General features: G+C 39.9%; 1 long non-coding RNA gene across 2 annotated transcripts in view; it reads left to right on the forward strand.

The window, feature by feature from the left end:
• Positions 1–5,907, forward strand: part of LOC140339773 (uncharacterized) — a 35,581-nt gene extending 29,674 nt beyond the window's left edge. For both annotated transcript variants that reach the window (XR_011922535.1, XR_011922534.1), the window contains 2 exons: positions 1,584–1,695; positions 5,849–5,907. This is a non-coding gene — a long non-coding RNA (uncharacterized lncRNA). The remainder of the gene's footprint in view (positions 1–1,583; positions 1,696–5,848) is intronic.
• Positions 5,908–10,021: the final 4,114 nt, after the last annotated feature.

Here is a 10,021-nt window from a genome sequence, read left to right on the forward strand (position 1 = left end):
CTATATGGTAGCATTGTAAAAAAATATTATACTGGACCTTTTCTGACCTGGGGTGTAATACCGCACGATGATCCACTCCCAGGTGCACAGATTTGCATGACGTGTTAAGTATCTGCAAACAACCAAATCGATATGACGCATTTGGAAACCACATTACCATATGCCATGGTCACATCTGAAATAATGGTACCCACCCTCTCCAATCCATTTGAATGGGAGACGTTGGGACTGCGGTTGAGCCTGTGGCAGAATGCTGCAGCTCACCATGGATCTGAAATATCCCAAAGAGTTCACATAGGACATAGGAAGTAGTGATGAGAATGGTCACCTGCTGGCTGACCCGCAGCTCCCCATGGGGAATAATGGATGTGATCTGCCCACCGCTTATCAAAACTACCCAGACCCTCATTCTGTTCTTTTTAATAAACATAGGGGGTGGCAGACGCAACAACCTGGGAGCTGCCCAGAGTACTTAAAAATTGAATACTATAGCATATAGATTTTAATGGCTAGGTTTGGGTCTGCTTATGGCTACTCTGTGCAACTCCTCTGAGATCTGCCCAGACCTTCATGGCAGCCCATACCCCTTTGTGGCATATATACAGCGGGGGTCACCCTGGGCCTCCTCTGCCAACTGGGGTTCATGACATATGTGTACCGATCCTTCAGATCCTTTTCCGCTTCCAGAACATAAATGGTAAGAAAATGGACAATGGACCTGATTTATTAAAACTCTGGACTGGAGAAGATAGACTAACATAGGAAAACCTGGGTGATATAGCAATCCTGGAATGTATCCAGGATTGAAAGCAATTACCATTAGCGAATTCAATTTATATAATCTATTTCAGGTTTTTTGGACCACCCAGGTTCTCCCATGTTAGTCTATCTTCTCCTGTCTTGTATGGTATGGGAACACATGTGGAACAGACTTTCAAAGGAGCATCAATGAAGACAGGTTGTGTTTTTATATGTACATAATATAACTTGTTATATAATATATATGAGGAAGCCCACATGAATAGTTTGCAACATTGTAGCATATCAGAAGGTTAGAGGCTGCAGATATCAGAATCCACAGCATAAGCATGAAATACATTTCATATAACTAGAACAAAAGGTGTATTTACAGTGTCACATCATATTTTAGATGCATGATTCTTTATTTTGGGGAATTTGACCAATCCCAAGCCTTTCTGTTTCATCACTTATTATTTTCGGGCTTCCCATGAAATAGTAAACCCAACTGACTCATTTGTAGGAAACAAACTTTTTCACTTGACTTTTTCACTCCCCAGCTACGTAATCTGTTCCTCTTTTATGAGAGAAGAGGAGTCTGAGATTTCCCAGAATTCTGTTTCTTTGGAGGCTTCTGTGGAATCAGTCGGATTCTGTGGAATTGTTGGTGCAATGTAATAAAAATTGTTTATTTTAAACTTTATAAAAATAAGAATTTAACGAGGTTCAGTGAATGTGTAGTAAAAGGGTTTGAAATAAAATACAGAAAGATTATTAGAAATAGAAATATTTAAAGCCTATCTGAATGATTCGTAATATTAATTGAAACTTTTTTATTTTTCTAGATTCAGATGGAGTGGTTGGAAATCAGGACAAGAATCGAGTTCCATCACACGCTGTGATTGGTCCAATCTTTACAATTTGCACAAAGGTATTCAAGAAGAAGCAGATATCAAGGTGAAAACCAGCTTGCAATAATAAAGCATTAGGTTATAGGGTACACAGCAGGCGTTCCTATTGGCTGGTGGTTTTCAGGGGTAGTTTATGTATTGAGCCGTCCCTGTATACCTGAACAATGGGATTCCAAATGATGTTTCCCTCGCCAATTGCTTTGTCGGTAAAGCAAAATTGTTTGTGGCACCCAAGTGGATCAAAAAGTGGTGTCACAGAGGCTAACACTCCGGCCTTTGCAGTGCTGGGTCCCAGGTTGGAATCTCTGCCAGGACTCTATCTGCATGGAGTTTCCAGTTAGGTTTATTGGCTCCCCCCCAAAAAAAATTGTCCTTAGACTGTAATAATGACATATGACTATGGTAGGGACATTAGATTGTGAGCTCCTCTGAGGGACAGTTAGTGCTATGACTATGAACTTTATACAGCGCTGCGTAATATGTCGGCGCTATATAAATACTGTGTAATAATATTATTCAGTGGGTTGGCACATCAAACTGTATCCAGTAATGGGAACCACTAGAATGGTGAGAAGGATTCCTAATAAAAGGTACCCAGCTGATGGTAATCTTGCTAGTCCCAAAGCACTCTGATGTTAGGGTACACACTGGGCAGCGTTCCATTGGCTTGTGGGTATGAAGGGCAGTTAATGACAAGATCCGCACCCGAGTACCTGCACAACTGAATCCCAGCAAAGATTGCCTAGCCAATTGCTTTGTCGCTAAGGTACACAGAGGGCAGCTTTCTCATTGGTAGGTGGTTAATGACATGGAGCCCATGTGCACCCAAACAACAGTCTCCCATATAATATTTTCCCGGGTAGAATGAAACACATCAGTGGATGAGGGCAAAGGTCTGGTGATATTCTACAAAAGTGTTTCTTAATCACAGTTCCTCAAGAGGTTGCAAGGAGTTCCCTAAACAATGAGGAGATTGGACCACTCAGTATATCTGGAATGGTCCAGGATTGAAAACATCTGCTAACTAATAGGAAATGGTTTCCTGTATCACCCAGGTTCTCCGATGAGAGTCAGTGACACATATGATCTTTAATGATGACATTCTCTTCCCAATGATCAGCAATGTAAGAGGAATTCTTCCCACTGACCACGACACTAATATGCTGTGAGCTGGTAATATCATAATTATAGAAGGGGTTCCCTGAAGACCTGAAAGTTATTTCAAGGGTTCCCCCGTGTTACAAAGGTTGAGATTGATGTGGTTCCATGTAAATGTTTCAAGCAATCCCAAAAATCTATTTAGAAAGAAAGGATTTTTTTGGAGTGCTACTTTTGGTATGTTAAGTCTCATCTGTTTACCCTGCCACCCCAGTTCTTGGCAAAGCAGACAACCACTCAACTGCAAGGCGTTTTACTTAGAACATTGGGCCTGATTTATTAAAGACTGAAGAAGATAGACTATCATGGAAGAACCTGAATGATCCAGCAAATCAGGAATGGTTTTGGTTCAGGATTGAAAACATTTGCCAACCAGGCAAATGATTTTAAGAAACCCATTCCAGGTTTTCTGGATTACCCAGGTTTACCCATGATAGTCTATCTTCTCCAGTCTTAGAAAACTTTAATAACTCTGCATATTCAAAGCAGTGAAAAGGTGAGAATGGGCTCCTAATATACTCGTAACAGCATTTAATGTAATAGTTGATCACTGCAATAGGAGTGTAAAATGCTTACTCAGCAAGAACACACAAAAAAGAAAAACATGCAATATTTCCCAATAATAAAACTAAACATTTCTGGGATCCATCTTCTATTGAACATTTTGCACTTCTTCTTTCCCCGGTGCATTAAGATAAACCTGAGATTGTGTGCCCTTTATTTCCTCCTGTGGCCGTCTGGCATTTCTTGGCTTTTCCTTTGTTTAAAGATTCCTCCATTTGTTTAGCAGTCCATGTTTAATTGTAACAGCTTTGTAAATTGTTTGTAGATTAAGACGGCTTCCTCCTCCAGGTGTGCAAAATATAACACCACATTTTCCAGACGGCCCCCAGTGTAAAATCACTTCATCTTTTTTTTTTTTATCAATTAGCAAAGTGAGAACATTGGGCCTAATTTAATAAAGCTCCCCAAGGCTGGAGAGGATACACTTTTATCAGTGAAGCTGGGTGATCCAGCAAACCTGGAATGGATTTTGCTATCAAATTTTTTTAATCCTGGACCAGATCTATTTCAGGTTTTCTGGATCACCCAGCTTCACTGATGAAAGTGTATCCTCTCCAGCCTTGGAGAGCTTTATAAAATCAGGGCCATTGAAACTTTTCTACAGCCAGCATAACAGATGCAGACAAGATAGGAACAATATGCAAAAATGTATACAACCTGCAGCCGGACAAGTCATGTTAATGATAAATGACAACACCGTGAGAGCAAATGGGAGAGTGTGAAGAACAGAAAGAACACCTCTTAGGTTTTTTTAGTTACATTTTCCTTAATTTCCTGTTCTAAGAAGGCAACAGGAAGCAAGAGGAAATCACTCCAAAGTGATTGTTACATGGTTGTCACTCGGATTGGGATATACCCATTGTAAACTTTCCCCTTTTTCCTGGTATGTTAGACAATTAATTGCAGTTTTCAATGCAGGAGTGTATTTATAAAGTAGTGAATTCCATGCTGGAGCAACAATCACTGCTATAATAAAATACAGACCTGGAAGATTCTCTATCGGAGATTATTTGGGGTATCTCAGATTCACTTACTACAATACTATTTCACTCAATACTACACATTATTATTTTTAATTATTATTATTAATAATCATGATTTATATAGCACTAACATATTAAGCAGCGCTGTACAATAATTAGGAGTTGCAAATGACAGACCAATACAGACAGTGACACAGGAGGAGGAGAGGACCCTGCCCAGAAGAGCTTACAATCTAGGGGATGATTTATATTAATCCTGGCAATCCATGACAAGTATTTCATTTGATAATAGATCTTGATTGATTAAAAAATATATATCAACAGTACATCTGAAAATAGAATGTTTTGTTTGATTCTGATAAAATCATTTTGTAAAATCATTGCAAAATGCCTTTAGGGTGATACCAGTTTTAAATTTGCCCGAGCTTTTAAAACATATCTAGACACAAAAATTAAAAGTAATATATTTGTGCCCTTTGATGAATCGGCTGCATTACGTTTCTATCCTTTTATTGTCACCTAATGGCCCTGCCAGTAGCACACTTCCTGTCCCGGTGTGACAACACTCACTCACCATATTGTATTAATTAACAGTTGTCACCCAGGCCACATTTTAAACATGTCTTCCTGTATTCATCTCCATTCTATTTTTGCAGTTTACATAACAATCAATTAATCTGCATTCTCTCCAGCTCAAAGTAAGTAACAAGAACTCTGCCAACATCAACGGGTATTTTCCTGTATATCATATAAATGTTCTTAACGTGTAAACTAACTCAGCCACCACATCTAAGTACTGGGTTGGTACAAAATATTATACTTATGTTTAAAGGTTTTCCAAAAACATTAAAGAAAACTTTAAAAATGGAAATTGTCCCTCTACATACTGTACGTAGCTGATCGGGTCTGCATTGTAGATTGAAACCATGATCAGTAGCCATTCTTTCATCATCCCAATGACACAATGGTCCTAATTTATAAAAGCTCTCCAAGGCTAGAGAGAATACTCTTTCATCAGTGAAGCTGGGTGATCCAGCAAACCTAAAATTAATCTGTTTTAGGATTCAAAACATTTGCTAATAAATAGCTAATGATTTTTAAGAAATCCATTCCAGGTTTTCTGGATCACCCAGCTTCACTGATGAAAGTGTATCCTCCCCAGCCTTGGAGAGCTTTATAAAATCAGGGCCAATATTACACAAGGAACCTTATTGCTCCAAGAACCTCATGAGGAACTCAGGAGTGAGAAATAATTTGAATCCTTCATTAAATATGGTGTTATTCAGTGATAAGTTTATCAGGTTTTCTCCACAATTGAATTTCCATTTCTGACTCAATCAAAGAGGAATATAAGTTTAAAATATAGAAAGTGCAAGTTCTAACTGTTTTTATGTAATAAATAGTAGCCGTGCCCTACACAAATAAGTATGTGAGATTATTTTAAAGGGGCAGAGGTCAAGATTTGAATACATTTTTATCCAATTGCTTTTGCAGGATTATAGGATCTCCTCTTCATGGTGGATTTCATATGATGGATCATCATGTGCAGGTCAGTGTATAATTCCAAAAAGATAGTGAATAGGCTGGTAAGTTTGTTTTATTATAAAGGGGACAGCACCTGTCCCTTCTGCAATAGGCAAGATGCCTGCTTGCAAATTTTTATTTTTACTGAATGGTTCAACAGCACAATAAATGTACACACACACATCATATTACATTGTATTATATTTATTTATTTTCTCATTTTGCACTATAAATGCACACACACATTGTGTTACATGAATTGTTTTTATTTGCTAATTTTGCACTTTAAGAAACATTTAATATAATGATAATGTTATCAGCACCCTACATTGTATTTGTGCAGCTTTGATCCATGGGAGAAGGCTGACATAATCCTAATGAATTCATATACCAGACAAGCATTAAAACATCCCAGCAAATCATTTTATTATGGAGCAGGAGGAGAAATATGGATACAGACAAACTGCAGAGAGCTATTATTATTGTTGTGTGTCTATATAGCGCAACATACTATGCAGTGCTGTACAAAGTCATAGTCATGTCACTAACTGTACCTCATAGGAGCTCAGAATCTAATGTCCCCATCATAGTCATATCTCAATAACACAGTCTAAGGTACATTTTTGGGGGAAAGCCAATTAACCTACCAGAATGTTTTTGGGGTGTGAGAGGAAACCGGTGTGCCTGGATAAAACCCGATGCTAGCCGATGTGCGGGGTCCATTGCAGCAGAATTGATGGCATTGGAGGAAATGCATCCCTTAAACCTCTGCAGGTTGTCAGCCTCCATTGCAACAGAAGTGATGGATTTGCAGTCAGGCAGGTAAGGGGTTAATGCACATCCTGCCTCCTGAGTGTCACAGATGGGATTATACGTCAGAGGCTCTCTATGACTCAGGATTGTCTCTTGGGGGCATGTGAGAAGTGAATGTTGCGTTTTCCCTCTCTTCGTAATCAATATGAAATGATTGGAGTGATGGGGGAGAATAGAGGATTCACGGGGGCCATGGATACAACATCAGTAACTCTCCTGCGGGGCAGAATCTGCATCAGCACCATGTGCGCTCTACCGCATCATCCATCTCCAGCAGCCACTGAGCCATGCATGCTATGCCTGGGGGGTGGGGGCTGTAAATGAGCTGATAGTTCCCCCATTGGTGGATTAGGAAATTGGGACCCCCCCCCCACCTCTAATTTATATAGAAGAATCTCTTCTTTAGCTTTGGGGTCACAGTGACATTGAAGCATCACTCCAGGCAAAACCTATTTTTTATATGTGGGATGGAATGGGAAGGGTTAATGCTTCTGGTCCATGGCTGTGTCCTCATCAAGAAAGTTGCTCTTTACATCCTGTCTAAGAGATATGTAGTATCTGAGTATATAAGAGATGTAAGTATCTGGGAAGATTTCCAAATATAACGTATCACCTGAACAGGTGTCCCTATTGCATCTCCTCTTTTTATTCTGTTCATATGACAACCTTAACATTTTTGGATCTCCATTATTTCCTGTCCAGGGCACAGTGGTTGGGTCGACAAAGATGGCACCGTTCCGAAGGGCAAAGCAGATGGAGGCATTGTCAGGGATCTCATGTAATCTTTATGTACCTGAAAGTGTTGCACTTGGCATGCTTCACTGTATCTAAGGTGTTTCTCTGCTTCTTGGTACATTCTTATCACATGCTGTAGACCCAATTTCCAATATTAAAAAACATGATATGGATCCTTATTACATGACCTTTTATTGGTGTGATTGATCCAATGAAATTTAAACATTGCATCCATTTGTTTAAAATAAAGTTTTTTTCTTTGTGGAACAATTTAAACAACAAGATGATCTATAATGTGACCCCAACAAACTCATTACGCTGGCAAAATACATATTTGCACCAATTAAACACTCCTTTCGTGGTCACATAGACAGTTAGAACTTAGGAGGGGTATTATGTCCATAGTACCTGTTATTGAGATGCCATTTGTGATGATGATGGCATGGAGCAGATCAATAAACTCTGCAGTTTGACCTGACTATGGGTAATGGTTCACCTGCAGCAGTGAAATAATCCTGGTTTCTGTTCCCTCCCACTTTAAAATTTTGGGATCTCCCATCCACCTTGGAGTTTTATCTTACATTGGCCAACAGATGAGCAGATGAGAGAACAGATGAGAGATGAGCTCATCAGTCTGCTGCTTCTCCTTTTACTGTCCAGTCATAGGCTAGGGGTGGGGCAAGATCTGTATAGTGTTGCTCAAATGCAGCTAAGAAAAATCAGGTCTCCTGCCCTGTAACACAAGCCACTTGAAATAAGAGTAATGCGATTGCATCACGATCTGATTACTACACACAATGACTATGGGGTAAAAATAACCTTCATTCACACAGCAAAAGCGAAACGCTCCTAGAGGTGGGGATTCCCTTTTACGAAATGCTGCAACCTTGTTTGTTTTTCCGCTCTGAGTACATCGTACATTCCTCACCTTCCTCTCGACCCGTTACCGCATACGAAATGCGCTTCTTTGTTCCCCCCACACACACCCCCTGCGGTGACTGACACAGAGGAAATAGATGACAGATGTCTGAATCTGCTGTCCCATTCTCATCCTCGCAAAAGGAAGGTGACAGAAGCGAGACACCTTGCTGCGGTACTTTGCAAGAACAGGACGTCCTCCATGCATTTTCTGTACGGTCTTTTCCACTTCGTCACACAGCCCCCCTCCGACTTCCTTCCTGAGCTCGATGGCTTCCTTTCCTTATCAGACATCAACCTGTGCTATGTTCAGCAATGATCGTTGGGTACACAGAAAGAACAGCAGCATGCAGCAATCGCATTTTACATTTCCAACGTAATAAAAAAAAGACTAAAATGTATCACCGTCAGGTTTTAAGTGCTATTCATGTAAAACAAAAAAAAGCCTAATGAGAGTTCCACATCAAAAATCAGCATCCACACGTAAAAAAAAAAAAAAACAGACGCGTTTCATGGGCCACAGATCTCCTTCATCAAGGCACAGCTGACATAATGAACTTTTTTCATTGCGATGGCGCATTCTCAACACTGTATATGGATTGCCTGTTCTGATCCCTTTGGATCTTGTTCATTAATATATGTCAAATCCAGCACCTCTGCTTTATATCTATCGGGCCTCTGTTTTCTTGATGGGAGATCCAAAAGGTAACAATTGTCACTAGAAGAAGAGTTGAAGGTAAATCATGCAATGGGGACTTGACTGCACAACTTACTTCCCATTTGCAAGAATTTCCTCATTTCCCTATTCACAGCAGCACCATTGGGAATGTTGACCATTGTTATATCAACTCAACAACAACTTGTCCTCATGTCCTATGGTATTATGGCTGCATTGGTGTGTCCTAGGCAGGGCATTCCGACGCAATATAGTGAATTGCAATGTGATGCGGCAAATAAAGTAGACCTTTCATGCTAGTAAAACGTCCTCCTTCCTCCAGCCCACCATCACCATTAAAAATGAAAACGTTTGCAATAATTAAATAATATAAACTATTCCTCGCCCTTTTTTGGTGAGTTGTTCTTTCAGGATTTTAAATGCTGGGGATACAGCGCTGACGTCACCCGCTGCTCCTGGAATCCGGAAGGAGGTGAGTCATTATCTACATTATTTATTTATGGCAACCATTTTTATTTTAGGTGGTGAAGGGCTGCATAGAAAATCCACCTAATTTCTCCGAGTTGCAGTTGATCAGAATGTGCATGCATTCATATGGAAGGTCCATTGGATTTTAACCCTTCCCTGCTTTCAGGAGATAAAAAGACACAAATGCAGCTCTGTATTTATTAATCATTCATTCCAATTGATTTTAAATGCAGCTAGTGCACATGCGCAGCTCATTGTGGATTGCTGGGATTTACTAGGTATTCCAGCAGCATTGGGGAATAATGAATGAATTCCTGCGCACAGGAGTTACGTTGTCCCAGTCAGGCCAATCAAGATGCCCAAAGAGGACCAGATATAGATGGCAGCGCCTGCGACCAAGGAAAGATGAGTGTAATTAAAAATTGCGATGAGGAAGGTATGTTTTATTGCAGAAGGGACATCGCCTGTGTGTCTTTGTGTTTTGTGGGGCAAATTTCTAATTACCTCGGGATTTAATATTAACTCCCAGAAAG

This window comes from Pyxicephalus adspersus, chromosome 10, assembly GCF_032062135.1.
Source record: "Pyxicephalus adspersus chromosome 10, UCB_Pads_2.0, whole genome shotgun sequence".
Taxonomy (NCBI): domain Eukaryota; kingdom Metazoa; phylum Chordata; class Amphibia; order Anura; family Pyxicephalidae; genus Pyxicephalus; species Pyxicephalus adspersus.